The sequence below is a fragment of the Abramis brama genome (genome assembly GCF_963993115.1).
Source record: "Abramis brama genome assembly, chromosome: 4".
Classification (NCBI taxonomy): Eukaryota; Metazoa; Chordata; class Actinopteri; order Cypriniformes; family Leuciscidae; genus Abramis; species Abramis brama.
Genome location: NC_139966.1, coordinates 48,200,540 through 48,223,508, shown reverse-complemented (window position 1 = coordinate 48,223,508; position 22,969 = coordinate 48,200,540). Strand labels below are relative to the sequence as shown.

At 38.3% G+C, this 22,969-nt stretch overlaps 1 pseudogene across 1 annotated transcript in view; it reads right to left on the bottom strand.

The window, feature by feature from the left end:
- Window positions 1-1,709: 1,709 nt before the first annotated feature.
- Window positions 1,710-22,969, bottom strand: part of LOC311082202 (scavenger receptor cysteine-rich type 1 protein M130-like) — a 76,731-nt pseudogene continuing 55,471 nt past the window's right edge. The window contains exons 3-19 of the transcript in view: window positions 7,404-7,621; window positions 6,469-6,795; window positions 6,030-6,342; window positions 5,529-5,852; window positions 5,135-5,452; window positions 4,591-4,881; window positions 4,306-4,357; window positions 3,807-4,189; window positions 3,494-3,694; window positions 3,312-3,395; window positions 2,856-2,915; window positions 2,627-2,683; window positions 2,434-2,502; window positions 2,272-2,331; window positions 2,115-2,168; window positions 1,903-1,959; window positions 1,710-1,759 (exon numbers count right to left, since the gene is read on the bottom strand). The product of the transcript in view is annotated as a scavenger receptor cysteine-rich type 1 protein M130-like (transcript). The remainder of the gene's footprint in view (window positions 1,760-1,902; window positions 1,960-2,114; window positions 2,169-2,271; window positions 2,332-2,433; window positions 2,503-2,626; window positions 2,684-2,855; window positions 2,916-3,311; window positions 3,396-3,493; window positions 3,695-3,806; window positions 4,190-4,305; window positions 4,358-4,590; window positions 4,882-5,134; window positions 5,453-5,528; window positions 5,853-6,029; window positions 6,343-6,468; window positions 6,796-7,403; window positions 7,622-22,969) is intronic.

The following is a 22,969-nucleotide window of genomic DNA, read 5'->3' as shown; positions in this document are numbered from 1 at the left end:
AAAAAGATCAAGCAATTCTGAAGGTAAAACATTCTTTTGAACTGTTGCATGTGCTTTTACACTATACAGTTGAGAATATTTTTTTAAACAAGAAATGAATAATTTTATTCAGCAAGGATGCATTAAATTAATCAAACGTGTCAGTAAAGATATTTGAATTTTCTAGAATTATGATTTTTTTTTACCAGTTTCCACAAAAATATTAAGCAACACAACTGTTTTCAACATTGATAATAATAAGAGATGTTTCTTGAGCAGCAAATCAGCATATTAGAATGATTTCTGAAGGATCACGTGACACTGAAGACAATTCAGCTTCATAAATTTCAGTTATTTCGAATTGTAATAATATTGAAATTGACTAGTATGTTACAGTTTTTCCGAATTGCTAAAACACATTTCTTGAAACAATCACTCACTTTCTCAAAACCTTAAACACAAAACCAAATTTTCAAACCATATTCACAGAACCTCTGACTCTTCTGGCAAAATCAAACAATTGCCTCAAAACCATTTTATCTGTTCTCAAACTCAAACAATGCTCTCAGATCACACACACAGCGAGTCAAAATTATAAACACTACAGATCATTCATTACACACTACATCAAAAAATGGAGAACACAGAATCCAAAGCATGCAGTTACAGAAAAAACAAAGTAAACAAATTTTGCAATTACGTAAAAAAGTATATAATGACAACTTATTGGAGTCTTTATGTAGGCCTATCGAATGTCTGTATATTCACCACTTGCATACTGTGAAAATACAGTGACCCAACTGCAAAAAAGGTTACAGTAAAAAATTCTAAATGAAAAGCATGTTACAGTAAAGTACACTCAGAAGAGTCGTGCAACTGCAGAATAAAGGTCAGTGAGAGAGATTTTATTCTGCTTCAGCATCATGTCTTCATGTTGGTCCGGCCGGAGGAGTTTCTCCACATCTCAGACAATGTCATCTCTGCAGGCGAAGGGAAAAACCCTAAAGCAGATCCAGCCTTGACAACATTCTCCACACCTTGCTCTTCCTCGTCCTCATCCTCTTCCTGCTTGTTCACCTCCTCTTCCTCTTCCTCATCCTTCTCTCCATCTTATATTGTTTCCATCCATTGCTGGTATCAACATTTAGTGCAATATTTTGAGTAAATTTTGGGATTCTGAACTGCCTTGTATTATGTACATTTGGTTTGGTCACATCATTAGAAATAAGTGTGAACAATTTTGAGTCGTTGTGTGTAAATGATGACAACTGTGTTGCAGTTGTGTTTAACTTTCGCCTACCTGTTTAGCATTTTGAAACGCAAAATGTGTTTTAGGGAGTGAAAATGTGTTTAGAGTTTTGAAAAAAGAGTGCATGAGATTTGCAAACAGTGCTTTAACTACCTGAACTTGTTTAATGTTTTACAGAAAGAGTGATTTATTCCACAAATTGGTTTAGACTATTGAGAATTTGGTTCAGAGAATGGGGTTTAGTGTTTTAGCAATTCAGAAAAACTGTAATACATATATATTTATATATATTTGTTTTATTTTTATTGATATAAAACAATAGGCCACAATCCAATACTAAAATGTCATAAAAGCAGTAAGCAAAGTTTCATTACAGAACATTTTCAAATAACATCAAACCTGAGATTTCACACAGAAATATCACTCTTGACTCTTGAATGTTCAGATGTCTTGAACTGAGGCAGTGGGTGTGGCCATTCAGTCATACGGCCCCTCCCCCTTTGATTGACTCCTCCCCCACATCATCATAATCTGTTATTAAAAACAAAATCTTAAATTATTTAACATTATTCTTAAATGAAAAAGTTAAATGTCAGTCTATAAACATGGAAAAATATAATAACAATAATATTAGAATATACAGAGAACAGAAATGTTACAATAACTTACCTAACAGTTTCTCATATCTTCAGTGACACTCATCACATCATCATACTCCTCCTGAACTCCCTCTGATCAACATTAATAACATATAAATGTCACACTAGTTCATAAAACACTTTATCTCATTTAATGGATAATTTTTCCTTAATCTGATTACACAGATTATTATCGTGTAATACTCAAGCAAACTTATATGTAAAGGGTGATATGTAGTGCAACTCACCTTGAGCGCTCTGTCTAATAATGATGACATCATCATAATTATCTGGTGCATCCACTACACAGGTAAATAGAAGCCAGAATATATAACTTTAAGACTTTCAGTAACAAGCTTGATTATATGAATATTGTGTAAAATATTGTTAAAATAGTAAAAACACCTTTTTTAATTGAGTTCTGTCCATTGATTATGACATCATCATAGCTCTCAGGTGTGTCTTCTACAAAGTAAACAATATTACATTTAAAACACACTTTTCTTCAAAATACTTTAATATGGTCATTTAAAACTATATAGAATAACAGAACGACACCTGACTCACGATCTGGTTTCAGTCCAACAGTGATGACATCATCATAGTATCCCGGTGTGATTTCCTTCATCATCTCTTCTGCATCAACACAGAATATGATTGGATACAAAAGCCAAAATATGTTCTTTTTGCAGGTCATGAGACCATTAAGTTATTAATCATCTGGTAAAAAATCATGTGATCAATTAAAAAGGTCACTGACCTTTCAGGACACTGTTGTTGGTGACATCATCATAATATACAGTCTTGAACTCTTTTGCTAAAATGGAGAACAGAATGTTAATATATTGACAAACAGCAGTGTTTAAATAGTATTTAAAGAGTTATTGGTCAAATATTTAATAGAATTTGTTAATTACGTTTATTTATTTAGGTTTAATTCAATTAAAAATGATTTCGAGTGGAATGAATATGCGCTTCTGCTGTCTAACCTGAGAGAAGCTCATCAGCATCTTCATACCCAGAATGCAGTTCTTCAGAGATGAGACTTCCTGTTAAAGGAGAGAAAAACAGTCAGGAACATGTTCATCATCACAAACAGACTGAATCCTCATTTCCATTGGATCAAAAAAATAAATTAATAAATGAATAAAAAAACATTAGAGGCAGAAATCCCCTGTTTTTTTTCCTGTTTGTTTTCTGTTTGGCCTATTAGCAAACACACATGTATCCTCACATGAACCCATTCCTCACTGCCTTCCAGAAATACACACAGGAAGAGACACACACACACACACACACACATGCACCTGCAGCTCTGTGGATTTCTGTGAGGAATTCTTTGGTTTAAAGCCGGAGATTTAACAAGACTAATAATAGATGAACATCAAGTGTCTGACTCTCTTATTAATCATATTAATAAATAAGATTCACGGCTCATGTCTCACCTCTCTGAGTGAAGTGATTGTGTCTGTGATGAATCTCCTCATAAACGGCCTCAGTCGTCGTCCTGTGTCTCCTCTTAGAGAGAGCTGTGAGTGTAGACAGACAAACCTGCTGTCAGTTCACAACACATGACTGATCACACACTGAATAACACACAATATGACAGTCTCTGGATCTCTCCTACCTCTCCTCATCACTCTGTTCTGCTGAATCAGTATAAGCAGTGGCACTAAGAGCAGTAAGAGCAAAACTCCCAGTACAACCACAAGCACAGAGAGAGACACTGGAGGAGTTTGTGGAGGAGTGACTGATGTTGAGCGCACTGTCTGAGAAACTGGAGGAGAAGCTGATGTTGTTGTGGCAGGAGTAGTGGACACTGACAAATCTGTCAAATCTGACAAAACAGACACAGACAGATTAAAAATCATGCAAATACACAGTTAGTAGCACTAAAATGATGTGAAAATCACTATTATTAGTCAGTGTTTTGCTCTGACCTGCACAGGTGAGTCCAGCGTGCTCTTTGTGGGAGCAGTCAGTGTGGTTCTTCAGGGAGAGAGGACAGTCCCACAGGTGAATCTCATTCCCTCTGCACTCGACTCTGTTCAGCCACACAACACCTTCACCAGCACCAAAGACTGAATTCCCATCAGCCCTCAGTGCTGCTCCACAACCCAGCTGCCTGCAGACCACCTGAGCATCGCTGATGTCCCACAGATCAGCACAGACTGAACCCCACACAGCGTTATGATACACCTCCAGCCTCCCAGAGCACCGGCCCGAACCTCCACTCAGTCTGAGGGGAACATGATCTAAAACACACACAGCAACATCACTGACCAGCTTTGGCACAACATTTACAACAAAACACCCAATGAAACTGAACAAATATAAAAAAAAATTAAATGCAAATAAATTGCTCATATTTTATAATTTATTAAGAAAACAGGAAAATATTAACAAAAGATTAACTAATTTATTATCAAAAAAACTTACTTGAACACTGTCTCTGGTGAGGAGATGGTGAGGTAGAACATGTCAGACGACTCTGAGGAGACAGATTTTCCTCCACTAAGATTATTTTTTAAAAAGAGCTGAACATTAGGACACACGAGTCATAACATCTCTCAGTGAAACATAATTTAAGCCTCATAAATTATTTTAGGGTCGTCCCATCAGCTCAGTTTAGTTTTTCAGAAACAGATCACTCACAACATAATATATGTGTTTAAAGAAACATAACTATTGAGACCATCTTACATCATTTAAACATAATCTCACTTGAGCAGGTGATTTTGGCCACTTCATCATTCTGTCCCCAGGGTGAAGATGGACACTGCCACAGATTTGAATCATGTGGTCGACATTCCACTTCATCCAGCCAGTTACGAGCTGATTCCAGTCTTGGTGTAGAATCAGACACAACACCAGATCTTCCACAGTTCAGCTCTTGACAGATCAGACTCACTGTGTCTCTGTCCATCTGGTTCCAGCACACATTACCCCAGGATCCATTGTAGAAAACCTCCACATTCCCTTCACAGCCCTCAGTTAACCTGATCTCTTTAAACTCTAAAGGATGTGCATTAAAAATATTGGAATTCAAGTTGTGCTAAACCTAAAATATCACCAAAATAACGGTGATCGGACAAGGGGTTCAACTTATAAAGCAAGCACAAACGAGATAATGAAGGATACACAGCTGATCTAGAGGAACTCATAATGACGCTGACCAGAGTAACGGAAATGCGATAAACACAAGGAAAACAGGAACTGAAGAAATACAAATTAAAAGTCCACGAACTAAACATAATGGTGACATTACCTGAGCACACGACTCCTACATCCTCCTTGTGTCGACAGTCATGTTTCCCCCAGCCTGGAGAAGAGCAGTTCCACAGGGACGTCTCATTCCCCTCACACTCCACCTCATCCAGCCATATGGGTCCAGAACCAGGACCAAACCAGGCTGGTACCTGCTGGTTACTGAGGGCCACTCCACACTGCAGCTGTCTGCACACCACATGGGCATCTTTAATATCCCAGGAGTCATCACACACTGTCCCCCATGAGCCGCTGTGAAAAACCTCCAGCCTCCCTGCACAGTCTCCCCCAGAACCCACCAGCCTGATGGACCCGCGACCTGATATTCAGAGAGAGAAAAACACATTATTGATCACTAACAACTGAAGAATCTGCCCAGATGTTGTTGTTCTCACCAAGGCAGGTGATTGACAGCTGTTGTGTGGAGCTGCAGTTGAGAGTTTGTGGAGAGCTGCAGTTCCCCAGATGAGCTTCACTCCCAGAGCACTGGAAGCCCGTCACACACTCATGACTGTGTTCAGGACTGGATGAAGAGGAGCCGGAGAAGTTCAGCACAGAGCCACAGCCCAGCTGTCTGCAGACCACAGAGGATTCAGTGAGACTCCAGGAGTCCAGCAGAACTCTCCTCCAGACCTGATGGATGGAAACTTCCAGCTCCCCCTCACACTGTCTCTCTCCAGACAACCGCACCAGACCGTCATGAACAGCCAGAGAGGAATCTAGAGAGGAGAGCTCATGTTTTATTTGCAAGTTTGGTAGTATGCTTTACATTAATAATACATAAAAATAAATAAAAGAATGAACATAAAGAAAACTGAAATATTGCATTTATAGGCCTACTATTAAGTCTTTCAGGAGCATGAAATCAATGAAGTCTTCCAGTAATTTGGACTCACTAGAGCAGACGACTCCAACATCTCGTCTATGAGAACATTCAGCTCGACTCCATGAAGAGACGGAACATTCTGAGAGTTTTGTTTCATTCCCGTCACAATCAAACACATCAGCCCAGATTTCACCACTTCCCTCTCCAAACCAGTCTGATCCCACAACAGACACAGCAATCCCACAATTCAGCTGTCTACAGAGGACACTGGCAGCTCTCATATCCCAGCATGCATCACACTGTGCCCCATTCATTGAGGAACCGAAGCTCCACTCTTCCAGAACAGACGTCAGGACCATTGACCAGTCTGAGGTCAGTGTAACCTGGACAAAGAACAGAGATCTTACTGAAATTTATCAAACCAAAAAGAAACTGATCAAATAATTAGATTTAGTATTTAATAAGTAGATTTCTCTACACAGTAGAGAGTCTGAACATTAATATTTTACCAGAACATATCAGTCCCACGTTGTGTTCATGGATACAGTTTATATTATGTGAGGTTGATGATTGACAGCGTTGAATGTGTGATTCATTTCCTCTGCACTGAATCTCTTGTGTCCACATCTGAGCGTCTCCTTTGCCAAAAGCATCTTCTCCCAGCACCTGTACAGGAGCCCCACAGCCCAGCTCTCTACACACAACCTCTGCATCCTGCTGGTCAAAGGCAGCGTCACACAGTGTGTGCCAGGTGTTCACACGAAGGACCTCTAGCCTCCCAGAGCACAGGTGAGGTCCATCAACAAGTCTTGTAAACCATCCATAGTTTATGATTTCTGATTATATTGAGAGAGTGCACAGCACAGAAGAACACTTTAATTGGACGTGTTATGTCCTGATGAGACATCTGACACTATCATTTTTATACAGACATAAAGCAACAGCAAGTCACTGTCCTTTAATTAATTAAATATTTTTTAGAATGGATGAAAATTAATTCATTCTTTAGACAATAACACATGTTAATTATTCAACAAATTGTTTATGAATTGCTCTGAAAACATATTACAACAAGTTATTTTAATATTTGTGGATGAACATTCAAAAAAAAATTGTATAGCGCTTTTCACAATACATATTGTATATTTCAAAGTAGCTTTACAGAAAATGCATGCGTCCACATTACAATTTAGAGTGATCTGTTATCAGAGATGAGTGACTGTGTCCAAGTTATGTATTTCAGAAATGTACATACAAATCACACAGTTAGCTAATAATGTATTCATTTAAATGTTGTATTAATTTAAGACAGAAACAGTGAGCTCATTGAAGTAATGAATACATGTTGTTAACAAATACTTAGGATATACAGAAAGTTGAGAATTGGTGCATGTTGAACCATGATCAGTGATGTATTAACAGAGTGATGTATGGAGCCGCTCACCTGAGCATCTGACTCCAGCATCATATTGATGACCACAGTAATGAACACCCCATCCGTTTGATCCACAGTTCTTCAGTGTTGACTCTGATCCACTACAGGCCACATGACTCATCCAGATTTGTCCTGATCCTTGTCCAAAGTAAGCATAACCCACAGCCTCTAGAGCCTCTCCACATCCTATCTCTCTACACACCACTGCAGCATCAGTCTTATCCCAGCTGTAATGACACACTGTTCCCCACTGAACATCATGATGAACCTCCACTCTACCAGAACAGAGACTGTTACCACCAACCAATCTAACAGTTTCGAAATCTGTACATGAAAGAGAGATTTAGCTAGTAGCAGTAGAACATTGCAAAGTTGAGGACACATTCAAAATAGGAGAAAATCATTATGACAAATTAAATTGGTTGCCTGTAAAAATGAATTATTAAAATTGAATTAGTATAAGATAGATTATTTAGTGTCATAAGATCTATTTCTATTTCTCTATTCAGTTTCTATTGGTATATATATCAACTGCTCATTTAAACATAATGTCACTTCATTACTCTCTATTTTTTTACTTACCAGATGTGGTTATAGTGACTATAGAGGAGAGTAAAATGAGTGTCAGAAATCCCTCCATCTTCTTCTGCTTGTCACACTGTTTGTTTGACTCTGTTTCTCCTCTGCTCCCTCAAACACACTGAAGAAACTGGCTCCTGTCAGTCCCCTAAAGAGAGAGAGACTCTCACAGCTGCCAATGACACTCACTGTTACCTTATTAGACACAACAGAGGAAATCATCAAACACAATCACTGACAAATCACACAGCAGCATTTTTATTTTCTCCATATATATCAATAAAGTGTGAGCGCTGATGAGCGGGACTCCTCCTCCAGTGTGAAGAGACACTTCACTGAGGATAGAATCATATCTTTCATAAGTCAGGATGGAGATAAAGTCACACTAAACTTACAGGAGACTGATACAGAAATACTACAGGTTATATTCAGCATCAAAGCCTGTCACTGCACACAGGAGATACAAGACTGGTGACTGATTTTTGTAAGTCTGATCACTTCAAACACTAGTAGAGATCTTAGTAGGAGTAGACCTATTGTTTCATGAATTATTTGAACAAATGTAACATTTTAATCTCATTGTTTCCGGAAAAATTATGCCTATTGCTATTCATGGATTTTACTGCTTTGTTCTTTTATTCTAAAAAATACAATTTTATTACACCATAGTATAAAATATATTGTTGCTAAGCTATTCAGATGTGTATTTATTAAAGATATTAAATATTATCTACATAAATAGGTAAACTATTTTTGAGAAAATATAACAGCAATGAATGTGCGTTTAATGCTGCAATGCTGTATTTGTCTAGCAGATGGCCGCAAAACACCTTCTATTGTAAAGGGTAAGGGTTAGCACATAGGGAGAGTGAACGTACAGGATGTTGGATGGCAATCAATGGTTTCTCTTCACTTATAGCAACATTTATTAGTAACTTGTTTCATGTAGTAGAGCTCATTTCACTGCACATTGATTTTACACTTTATCTGCTGTTGTAATAGCCTAGGCCTATAGATGGGTTTCCGTTTCTCGAATTACCCATTATCCTATGCGGCGCGCCGCCATGTTGTGTGTCAAAGCTGTCAGTAAGCCACTGGGAGACACGGCTCATTCACTGTGCTGCATTAATAGAAAGCCAGTTAATTTAAAGTATTTTTGACTCTTTTGTGTTGAGATAACGATGACAAATTCCTCCAAACCTGGCGACAAGGTGAAGGTTATTTACAGGGACACATTAGACGATGTTTGCAAGGCAAGATATGATGAGAAATTGAGTTATATCGATGGAAAGGAGCCTTACACAATGTCGAAAGAGGACTGGTTATGTAGGCTAATCCTGCGGCGTACCCCGATATTCAGGAAATGGACATTGCCAAGTATCTCATCCACACCGTTAGTGCGTACACTTTTGACGAATTAAGAGGAAGAAAGTCTCTGGAAGCATACAATTATTTTGTTAGAATGTGCGAGTTAAAATTTTATGTGGTCGCATTTGTGCGAGTGCATGGTCATGCAAGTTACTACTCAGTTAAATTCACGCATGAATTCTCCTGCATTGAACTTGTTTTAGCGCCCGCCAAAGTGAATGATCGGTGAGTAATGTAGATGAACTTATTGTGTTTAACTGAAAGAACGAGCAGAAAGAGAGAGAGAGAGAGCCGGTCGCGCGCGCGCACTCCCTCTCTCTTCGGAGCCAGGCGAAAGTGTAAACAAGACTTCACCGTCTCCAAACTAAGCGCTGTCTTGCTCTCTCTCCCTCGTGGAAAAGTTAGTCTGGAGCCCTGCATTGACGGTTCACATCGCTGTAGCCAGGCGGCTGATATCTGCACAGCCCTTATTATACGGTACATTTAGACTCCGTGTCAATACAACACCATCTGGGTAAAAAAAACAACAACAACACGACGCTCCGAACTAATTTAGTGTAGGAGAGAGATGGAGCAGCCACGGAGCGATGTGGCCACAGAGAAAGTGATGAAGGTGGACAATCGTCAGATTGTGCTTCTGCCCAGCCAACACCTCTCAAGGGCTGTGTCGAATCGATAGTAGCCGCCTGGGTACAGCGATTTGACAGCCGATGAGAGCTAGCGCAATTTAGCTAGCCCATCTTGGAAATGATTAGATAAAGTGTCACATCTCCAGAGCACAAAACCTCTAAATGTTCACAAGAGCAGCACTGAACATTGACTCCAGCCAAACGGAGAATAATCGTATGATTTTCATGTTCAGAATAATGCCGATTCAGGATATTATCATGCTCCGTAACACAAACGCTTGACCCACTTGACACACAAGATGGCGCCGTAAGGAGTTGCGGGAGAAATGTGACGTCATCGTAAATCTATCTATACATAGTTCCCACAGGCCGATTAATGTCACGTGACCTCCCCGGAGGCGCCATCTTTGAGGGCAAAAGCTGCTGTGTTTACATTGTTTTACCATACTGTCTATGAGTTTTACAAGTAAATTTCGAATATTTCTTTGCATTTATAATGTTACGAAAATCATGAAGAGACAAAGTGACAGAGATTATAAAGAGACTCTATTAACACAAGACAGAGAGAGGTACAATGCGAAAATTTCAGTCATAAATGGTGTGGATCCGTATGCGCTAACAAAGGAAGCACTGAGCACTGATTATGCAGCTTTGCCTCAGATACAGTATTATCATGTGTGCCATTATCTGGTATTGGCTAGGAGTTTTAATACATGTGAGCAATTCCGAGCCTGGAAATATGTGCATGAATATGAATATAACGTATGAAAAAAATAAAACTCGCGTGCAAATTAATTAATGTAAGTTAATGCGGAACTACTTTATACGCGGGTTCTTTAGGGACATAATCTGAGATTGCCATGCTGGAATGTGTGTGTGTGTGTGTGAGAGAGTGAGAGAGTCGCGGGCGCGATCGAACAGTGGAAACAATGTTTTTGTATGTTTTTAATATCTCGTCATTTTGTTCATACAGGACATAATTCAAACTGCAAAGTGTTAACTTATATTTGTGTACACTCGCAATAAAAAACAACAAATTCTTGCGTGTTTTGAGGGAGTTTCTTTCCTGTTTATCCTCGCCAGCCATAACCTCCGTCGTTGTTCTGACAAAAGCTTAGTCTTCTCACATTCATGAAGTCTAATGACGGGTATACTGTAAAATCCAAATTTAACTGAACCTCCGACACGATTTAAACATCCATTGACCCAGCAGGAGATCACCATTTTCACTTTTTATCACGAAATTAACGTTAACTCGCTTCAGCTTCTTCTACTATTGTTCTGCCCACAGAAATGGCGCCGGGTCGGCAAATGCTAAAAAACTAAATTTAACTGAACCTCCGGCACGATTGGAACATCCATTGACCCAGCAGGAGATGACCATTTTTACTTTTTAATCACAAAATTTCCGTTTGAGCTTCTTCTTCTCATGTTCTGCATTGTAAGAATGTTGTGTTCTGCCCTCAGAAATGGCGCCGGGTCGGCAAATGCCCGTATGTTGTGACGTCATGTGGGAACTATGTATAGCCTAAGCACAGTGTGACAGTATGTAGGCCTAATCAGAAAATGTCTTTACACATTGTAGGCTCTTTAGCAGGATTTTAATATAAGGTTTTATACTGACAATTTTTGAAATTTGCCCTATTATCTTTTTGTTTGTTTGTTTGTTTGTTTTGGGGCCTTTTCATGTGAGTTTAGTATGTAGGCCTACATGATGCTTTATTCTAGAAGAAAATGGAAACGTTTAGTAGGCTAGGCTACTACATCACAAAAATGTTTTATTAAGTTTCCTTTTATAAATTTGTTTTAAGACGAAAAAATAGGCTATAGATGCTGGGTGTTCAAGGCATCTTGATCTTAAAAGCGAGACACCCCATGCTACATAGCCTACAAAGAACAATTAACTAACAAAAAATAGTAGGCCCTAGATGCAAAACCCCAATGTGTTTTTAATCGTTTAATGTTTTTTGTAAGTACTTTGGCATGGCGTCCGTCGCTCTTGCTGAATACACTGGGGGAAAAAAACAGCTTGACGCGACGCAACAAAAACATCGTCGAATGTAAACAAACATGACAACATGAACACACACAGCTAGTGTAAAACACAAGCCGTGTGCTACACAGCACGAGAGAAAACATGACATGAGAGCACACAAAACAAGGCACAGACAAGGCAAAACAGGAGTGTCAGAACCCTGACATAAAGTTCCTCCTCAGTGTCCGCGAGCTCTTCTGTAGACCTGGAAGAGTAAAACACTTTTTCAGGTAAGAAGAGCTGTAATTCTGTATTTATGAATTTCTCTCTAGTCTATAAGAACTTAGCTAAAATTTAAGTTAGCTATAATTTTAGTTTGAGGCTTCATGAAATCAGTATTTCATCATGTATTTAGTTTAATGTCACAAATTACAGCTAACATTTAACTTTTTAACACTGATGAGGTTAATAGCAGGATGCGTCAACCTTTATGTCTGTCAATCATGTAAAAGTTGAATTTCAATTGGTTCTTTATTAAAATAAAAAATATAAACTAATTGATACCCCCTCATTCAAACCTATCTTCAACTGATCAAACTGGAAATTTCACCACAGAAACCTCTTCCTGTTCCCCCTTGACATTGTGGTAGTGGGACAGTTCTACTCACCAATAACATCAGCAACGATGATGACTAAGACTAATCTGCATTTCACTTCTCAAAGTCTTAACATTCCTAAAGACGAAAAGGATTGCTGATGTGCTGCACTCTCTCTGTTTCTTTCAGCTGGGACCCACAGCAGGCATTCAGTACAAGACAATAAATGATGTTTCCTGAATTAATCAGCATAATTCCCTGTATTGGATCTAGCTTTGGATTGTACATGATCCTGAGCTGTTGAAAGACGGTCAAGGTAAGCAGCGCTGGAATCATGTCAGAGATCGGACACGTTAGAGACACACGGGTCACCAGCAGTGGCTCAGACCAGGATGAGAAGCAGCCGAAACCACAGCCAAGGAAAAGTGTGAAGAAGAACGCAGGATGGGGACACATGTTGGACAAAATAGAGGATTTCTTTCAGATCTGGGACAGCGAGGGAAAAGGCTTCATCACACGCACTGATATGAGGGTAAAGTCCTTAACTTTACAGGTCCTTCACCACAATATTTTTATGCTTTCATGATTATTTATTTATCTTTACATCTGCCATGGTTTTGGAATAATTCAGCTCTGTATTCAAATTATGTTTTTTTTTTTTTTTAGCTTTGTATGGCCATCAAAGTTTTTTTTAAATAAAATGCTTAGGGTGCATATGCTGCTGTTACAGTTCAGGCAAAGAAAGAGGATTAGAGAACCTAAATTGTAGCAGTCTTACTTTTATTTACAAAAATGAAAACAAAGATAATCCAAAACACTGGAATTGTAGGAATAGATAAACGTAACAGTTTCTGCTTTTACTCAAAGACAACACAGGACAAATTAACTGCAACAATCTGAGAGCTTAAATGCACAGGCTAAATGAGGAACCAAACAAGACACAGGTGAACATAATCAATTAATCAATGAGTAACCATAGTAACAAAGGACAAGCAAACAGGAAACACAGGAAGGAAACACAACATAAGAGTCCACAAACAGAACATTTTTTAGGACTATTTAAATTATTTGTTATTTATAATGTTCTATTAGTACAGAATAGGCAAATCAATATATCTAGATGGCAGAAAATAGTGTTAATAATGTCATTTTTCCATCTGTTTCTTGAGTATTTAATCATATACCATCATTCTCTCTATCTTAGAGGCTACATAAAGAATTGCCACTCACTGCTGAGGAACTCGAGAACGTTTTTGACTCACTATATCTTGACAAAAATGGATACCTGACCATAGGAGAGTTTTCCTCTGGATTCAGTGAGTTTATGATCATCTCCTTCCAGTCAAGAGGATCTATTTAAAAATATTTTGTTATTTGGTACATATTTACTGCACAGCAAATGACACTTTTACAAGGTGTATCTGTAACTGTTCCCCAGCCACAAGTAAGAAAATCTGACCAGAAGAGCAAAGCACTTACTAAACAATACCATGAAAATATTGTGTATTTTAGATATACTTACCATGGTACATAAATAGCCTATGGTACAATCATTCAGACTATGGTATAGGCTATAGTTACTATTAGCTATTGTCATTACTGGTACTGCAGTAGACTACTTTTTAACTTTATTTATTTATTTATTATCCATCAGTTAAATATTCTGCAGAGGGCCTTTAAACATTTTTTAATGACCTGATTTTAAATTACCATAATTTCTATCAGATTATACACAACCTGCAATACCATCTCTTTTGTCATTATTGGAACAAAAAAAAAAATCTTTACCTGTACAGGATTACCATGTATTGTCTTCGGCACCAGGGAACCATAATCGGATATATATATATATATATATATATATATATATATATATATATATATATATATATGTATATGTATATGTATATGTGTGTGTGTATATAATAATAAGATTTATATATATCGGATTTAAAATAAACAATGAAAACTTAAATACTGTAATTATTTAGATGAATTGTTTATTTAGATTTTGACAGAACCATTAAAGGGTTAGTTCACCCAAAAATGAAAATTCTGTCAGTAATTACTCACCCTCATGATGTTCCAACCGCGTAAGACCTTCGTTCATCTTCGGAACACAAATTAAGATATTTTTGATTAAATCTGAGAGTTGTCTCACTCCTCCATAGGCTGCTATGTGACCGAAACTTGCTGGCCCAGAAAAGTTATTAAAGAGATCGTTAATATAGTCCAAGTGACTCCAGTGGCTCAATCTTAAGTATATCAAGCGACGAGAATACTTTTTGTGCGCAAAAACAAACAAAAATAACGACTTTATTCCACTTTTCATTTCCTTCTCTCTGGGCCTCGTAGTGTTTTTGCGCTGCGCGTCTGTGTTGCACGTCATCACGCATCACACACATGACCGGCGTCGGCCAATAGTGAGCCTACGTGGTGACGTGTAACACAGACGCGCTGCGCAAAAACACTACGCGAACCAACTAGAGGTCCAGAGAGAAGGAAATGAATAGTGGAATAAAGTTGTTATTTTTGTTTGTTTTTGCGCACAAAAAGTATTCTCGTCGCTTGATATACTTAAGATTGAGCCACTGGAGTCACTTGGACTATATTAACGATCTCTTTAATAACTTTTCTGGGCCAGCAAGTTTCGGTCACATAGCAGCCTACGGAGGAGTGAGACAGGGCTCAGTTTTCATCAAAAATATCTTAATTTGTGTTCCGAAGATGAACGAAGGTCTTACGCGGTTGGAACAACATGAGGGTGAGTAATTACTGACAGAATTTTCATTTTTGGGTGAACTAACCCTTTAAGTTGCTGTATTGCATAATTCATCCACATGATGGCAGTACATAAGCATTTTTTATAGTTTTTCTGAATTGCTAAAACACATTTCTTGAAACCATCACTCACTTTCTCAAAACCTTAAACACAAAACCAAGTTTTCAAACCATATTCACAGAACCTCTGACTCTTCTGACAAAATCAAACAATTGCCTCAAAACCATTTTATCTGTTCTCAAACTCAATGCTCTCAGATCATACACACAGTGAGTCAAAATTATAAACACTACAGATCATTCATTACACACTACATCAAAAAATGGAGAACACAGAATTGTTGTAAAGTTTTTCTTGTTCGAAGCAGAGACCAGTGAGACAGTCGGGATCGCGTTCAACAGAAGTTGTTCTTTATTGAGAACTCCACTGTACGCGGCTGTAGAAACTTCCAACATGATCTAAAGTATATAAATTTACATGGTGTCTTATAGGCATTTTAGGAGGAGGGACTTTTGAAGGTGGAGACAAATTCAAACAAAGCATGTAAATGAGTATACAAGTTAAGGAACCCCGCCCCAGACCCCAGAGTGTTACCAGTATCAATTTAATCAGCATACCTATTCAAATGCTGATACTGGCCAGGAACGCTGGTTCCACGGGCCATCCCAGACAAAAGGTGCGTCTTGGAGCTACTGGCTAGAGCCATTAAAGACTAGAGGTGGGCGATACTCCAAATTTTGGTATCGATCCGATACCAAGTAAATACAGGGCCAGTATCGCCGATATCGATACCGATACCAATACTTTTTAATTTTTAAAGCATGCACTTGAACTTGTATGCACTTTCCTGTGCTAGAGCAGTGTGTCATGATTTATGAGGTGAATGCATCATTAATATGCTAAATCTGAAAACGTTTTCATTACTACTAAATATTTTGTGATTTGTGCTCTCAACTCGCCTGTAATTATTAGTCAGTGACTTTTACAAAACTACCCTAATTATAGTAAAAGTACTATTGTACACTAGCCTACTGTTCAAAAGTTTGGGGTCTGTAAGATTTTTAATTCACTTCTGCATTTATTTGATCAAAAATACAGTAAAAACTGTAATATTACAATTTAACATAGGCTATCTGTTTTCTATGTCATACTAAACTGTAATTTATTCAATTGATCAAAGCGTAATTTTCTGCATCATTACTCCAGTTATGATGATAATTAATTTTAATATGCTGATTTACAGCTCAGAAAACATTTCTTATTATTATCAATGTTGAAAACAGTTTCATATTTTTTTGTGGAAACCATGATGCAGAATTATTTGATGAACCAAGTTGAAAGAACAGCATTTATATGAAGTAGATTTTTTTTAACAGTGAAAAACCCTTGACTGTCACTTTTGATTAATTTAATGCATCGATCCTTGTTGAATAAAAATATTAATTTCATTAAAAAAAATCTTACTGTCCTCAACATTTTGAACCGTTATATACACTTTTGCTTTGTTTATTGCAAAATAACTCCCGATTGTTTCTCTGTCATCTAAGCAAGGCTTCGTTTCCCAAACGTGCCTGTGAGCTCAGTGAAGCACCAGCATCGAACGCTCTCTGTGATTGATTGGTTTCGTCTTGTATCCAGATGACTGAGAAAAAGTTCTATCCTACACAATTATCCGCTAACATTCGCTTATTTTTCCACTTAGAAGCTTATTTTACGCACTGAATTGCGTGCTAAATTAATAAAAATTACTGGTAAAAAAAAACACACACATATGGATCGATATTTTTATGTGAGTATCGATCCTTTTCGATACCACGTCAGTATCGAAGTATCGATATTTTAGGATCGATCTGCCCACCTCTATTAAAGACTCATTTAAAACACAATAGAGAGAACAGGACTGGCAGGAACTGTTGATACCATTATCCTAACCTAACCTTAAAATGCTAACTTCAATATACTCAACTTTTACTGTTGCAAACTAAATTAAACATTTAATAAAATATGTAATCCAACACTTCCCCCTTTGAGAGTTCTTAAAAACTCTCACATAATATACAAATTTATACACTTAAAAGTTAATTCTTGTAACTTGTGTAAGTTACAGGCACACAGCATATGTTCATTCTTGTAACTGGTGTAAGTTACAGGCACAAGCATGATCTGTGTTGTTCATCTGTAATTGCATGCTGACACAGAAACAAAACATGCAATTTAGGGTCCGTGAATTTCTCTGCGTTGTGTATTTTTCATTTTCTTTTGTGATAGTTCGTTCAGCAGTGGGTCTGGTTGTCTTCTTGATGTTGGGGCTTCATACGCAGATGAGACGGTCGTTGCATATGGATCTCGGAAAAGACATCAAGTTTTATCTGCACACTGTAAGACAGAAAACAGAAAAACAGAGAGCAGTATTTCTTCAAAACACTACGGTTGTAGCAGTTTAAACACTATGGTTCTATCGTTTTCAGAGTCTACTGTTGTCGTTTCATTCTTTCCCTATTTCTTAATTGATTTGACACCTATGGACCAGTGAGGTAAGGATGGACTAAATGGGGAAAGGCCTATGAGGTTGTCTTCACCCTGGATTGGCCCCCGAACGCCTGTTGCGTCAGTTCTTTCCAGGGCCCTCACTGAACCGTGTCCTTTTCTGTCCCTGTGTTGTGTACACACTGTACAGTGTGTGAGAAAATTGGCACATTTTCATTCTCCAGTGAAACATCAGTCTTGATAAACATCATTAACAGAGGATGGTGTCTGATTGTAGTGTTCTGCAGTAACATTTAAGGCTGTGAGTATACTGAATGTCCCCCAAACAAAGGCTGTGACAGTCAATAACTCTTTCATCTTTGTTGTGAGTTACTGGGGAGATTAAGCAATCACAGCCCAAATGATTAACACCTCAAAAAGCTTAGCCACGAGTCCAATGACGAGGGGTGGGGTTGCTTTAAAGTAGCAAACAAATGTAGTAAGAGCTGCATAACATTGTTAACTTGTCTTAAGTTATTTTTGTTTTTTCTACATTCTTTTCCAAAATGTCCGTGCTTACCACAGTAAGAACAACTGGCTTCTCTAGGACTTTTGCGTTTCTTTGGCTTCTCTGAGTTGACCTTAAAGGATGCTGCTGCAATTTTTACCCTTGCCTTGACATCAGAGTCTCTTTCCCAAGTAGCTAACTTGTCCAAGTTGTTTTGCAGGGTTCTACTGGACCATGTTAGTTCTAAGTAAGGCAATGCATTTTTATGTTCTGACAGAAGACCCTGAAACCATGCGCGAACTAGGGGACCATTATCACCTAGCACCTTTTCTGCAGTATCTGCAATTCCACTGTACACTGCAACTACCTGACAGAACCTCTCAGTATATTCACTTACAGTTTCTTCTTTCTCTTGTACACAATTGGTAATTTTCGACCAGTCCACTTTCGGTCCAACAATGTCCTTTAACACTTTCAGAACTTCCTCTCTCAATTCATCTTTACTGGCTTGTTGCAGTTCAGAATTGTTTACAGCACTTTCAAAATCATTGAATTCTGACTCAGTTAAGATCTGTGATATTAGCTGGGTGACTTCAGCTAGAGTCATATCATAGAGCCGCATCTTTTTGGACATCTCTCCCCTAAACTCAGAAAAATTTCTTTGCACTGATGGCAAACTTTCAGCAATTCTCTCTATATCTTTAGGACATAAAGCTGTTTTGACTGCTTGTGGCTGCAATATGGGGGTTGCAAATGAAACTGTATCAACACCTTTTCCCTGAGGCTTTTGTCTAGCTACGCACACTTCAACTGCATTTACATCTGCATTTACATCTGCATTGACATTGTCCTCTATACTATCAAAAGACTGTAAATCAGGATAGCTTTCATCTGACTGTTGGTTTTCTGAGTCACATTTGGTTGAGGCCTTGAGGCCCACCGTTTTCGTGAAACAGGACACTTGAGTAAGCAATTTTTTGTTCTGTTCTTTCAAATTATCTATACAACGAGCTTGTTCTTGTACAATGGATAAGCTAAATTCTTTGTGACAGAAGATAATGCCTTTGACACTGTTCTTGCGAATACTTTCTCCTAGTACCTTCTTACAATCTTCGATTGACCAAACTTTGCCTGGATTAATGCCAAATTTCTTTGTTAAATTCAATCTGACTTCCTCAGTCACGATGGAGTCCATGTGCTCTGATAACAAAGACTTGAATTCACTGTCTGTCCATAAAGGTGTAATCTGTCTAGTACTTTTCCTAAACATTTTGTGAATTTTTGTTACCACAAACAAACACTAAAAAAAACTTCTCTCTACAGTAGTATTAACATATACCATGTGTCACTTTTGGGTTGATATTTGATTGATTTATGACCCCCTTGTCACTCATGATTGACAGGGAATCTGTGTGTCAAAAACAGGGTCTCTGATTTACAGTGCCAAGCTGGCTGGGATTTGCTTCCTGATTGACATGTGACCGCGTTGTCACACGTTCACCCACGGTGATGTCTGGTGAGGGGATGTTTTAAAAGACAAAAACAGATCAAACAGATGTGTCTCTGATTTACAGAGCCATACTGTCTAGCCATTTGCTGATTCTGACTCCTTCCAGTCTGATGGGTCGAAGGTGTCTGGACAGGACGCGCGATGTGTATTGCAATATTTTCTGTGATGGTAGGTGCGTATGTAAATGGCGTTGTGAGGGAACAGCCTACATTTAACACTTTTGACCATGCGTAGGTACCTGTATAAAAATAGGGGTTTATTTCACCAGTATTCACCCAAGCAGCTTGCATCAGCGTCTCTGTCTCGTCCTCAAACTACAATTTTCCACGCTGCATTTCGTTATTGGAAACGTGCGTGTACTTCACAAGAAGATGGACGCCGCTCTTAACAGTAAGTGTTTTTTTTTATTGTTTAGTAATATTGTTAAGAAACTTACGAAAGTCACAGTTCTATTGCGTTACTTAAAACAGGTTCTCTACGCTTCAGGTGGTGTGACTGATATGAGTCTTTTCGATATCGTTGAGGAGATTAATTTCCTGAATCAAGCGAGTGGTACGTAATAATTACGTTTTATATTTAAATGTTGATATTGTTTGTATGTGTGTGTGTGTTTGTGTGTGTGTGTATGTGTGGGTGTGTGATGCATAAACGTTTTTTTTTTTATATATAAAACAGGAGGAACTCCGAATCGGAGATCTAGCAATGTGCAGGCTGCATCGCGAGAGAGCGCTGACGTCCTCGTGCGTAAGTGCAGTGTATTCTGCTTCCTAAAACTGAACCGTATGCTGTGTGTGTGTGTGTGTGTGTGTGTGTGTGTGTATGTGTGAGAAACACATATGCCTCATATACTGTATTGGCCGTAGGAAAAAACATTGTATCTTCTTTGTATCTCACTCTCTCTCTATATATATCTTTTTTTTTACCAGCCCACCCGAAACGGTGCACTGTCAAAGCATTAGTACATGCAGATCCCCGAGACAACGTGAACATACCCCCAATCCGTGAGTGTTTGTATTTCGACATTATCTATCGGTATAATATTTGCATTATGGCATGATGATTATAGTTTAAAACCTCCTTATGTGTATTTCCAGAAGGCTTATCAAATGTTTTGAACCGTATTGATGCGTCTGAGTCCACTAATGATACAAAGAAGACTAGTTCGCGTGGAATAGAGGCAAAGCCGAAAAACAGACTCAAACGTAGAGCTGTTGTGGACATCGCCCCAAAAGCAAAAGTACCAGTTGCTTTCAAACCAGCCCGGAAGAAGCCAAGACGATCAGCTGCTAAAAGTATGTGAACAAACAAAACTGATGGATTGATTTCTGTTTATACTAAATCAGATGCATATAATGTAGTGGAGTATGATAATGTTTTTATTTGGATGTAATAGAGAGAGAGCCCGTGCGTGTGTGTGTGTGTGTGTGTGTGTGTGCGGATAGTTTAAACTGTTTGACATGCATAATGTTTAAAACGTAAACATGCATATCTCTTAGAGTATGCTTTTAGCCTACCTTTTTTAACTGTCTGTAGTGGTGAACACTGTGTAAAAGTGTAGACATCTCTTCTCAAATACCTTTATAAATAGGTATGTTGAAAATAAAATAAAAAAATATAATAAAGTTAATCTTTTAACGCATAAATTATTCTAAATTATTCTATTTTTCTCCCATCTCTTTTCTCAACAGATGTGGTCGTGGATGACAATGCGGTTCCCGATATAAATGATGTTCAGAGCTGGAGTGATGGACTGATAGAATCGTGGGATGACTGTGTGTTTACACCCGAACCCGAAACACAGCGACCTGTTCCATCCAGCAAACGTGTGGTGGCTGTGGAAGAATCTGACCCTGAACAGCTGCCTTCAAATCAGGAGGCTTTCAGACAGGAATCACAGCCCAATATAGACACTCAACAAATAATCAGAGCGATACATGCAATTGAGAAAAAGATTGATGCTCACGCACATTCTACAGCTACAGTGCTACAACAGCATGGTGTTTGGATTAAGCAGCTCATGGCATCACAACAACAGCATGGTATTTCGTTCAAGCAGGTCATAGCTGCACAACGACTGCATAGTGGATCTGTCCAAAAAGCGGCCGTAGATCAATGTTTGTCGGTGGAATTGTTAAAGAAGGTCGTGTTCATGGCAAAAAAGAATCATTGGTGAGTTGTCTTTTTCTTTTTCTTTTTGCTGGGGTGTGTTATACTTTTTCTTTTATACAATGTTTTTTTCTTTCTTTTTTTTTTACATTTATCCCAAGCTGTGTGTGTTATCGCTATGATTGTATAGTTGTTGGTTAGTTGGTTTTCTTTCTTTTTTCACTGGTTTTATTTTCCGTAGTTATTTCATGTGTAAAACCTACGTGTGTTTAAATAAAAACAAAACAAAAATTGATTTAAAATGGCCAAACGTTGTCGGGAGTCAGATGATTTTGATCAGGATCGGGTAGCAAGGTTTAGACGAGATGATGGCAGTGTGGTGTCCCTTGATCAATGCAGTACCACAGAAACTTTGCGCTATTTAATACAGACAATGGATGAAATTAATAGGCCTAGGTCTACAACAGATACATTGCTAGAATTATTAAACATCATGAGCACAATGTCAGATGAATATCCAGAACCAAATTCTGATTTTGAACATTTTGTGAATACACCACATAGAGGGGAGATGTCAGATGAAGATCCAGAACTAAATTCTGATTTTGAACATTTTGAAACTACCCAACAGTCAGGAGAGGTGTCTGAACCTACTCCAGAACCAAATTCTGATTTTGAACATTTTGATACTCCCCAACAGTCAGGAGAAGGGGTGTGTACCCAGTCACAACCCACACTCAATCCTGAAGCACCCAACATGGGTCTCACACATGATGATATAGAATCACTTGTAAGAGAGGGTGGTGATGTGAGTGGGTACACTGTACTGCCACGAACTCGGTTCAATGGTCTGGAAATCCACAGGCTTATAAATCTGCGGGAAATATCTTCTACAGGTTTAGCAGCCTACACTGTGTTTTTACATGACACCCTTTCTGAAATAGTGGCGTTTTCCAGACTGTTAGGCGGAGATGGTAGTTTAATCAGCATCACCTTGAGGGGTCCGAGTTTGACATCGGATGTTAGTACACTTCTGTCAGGTGGCAATGGTTACAG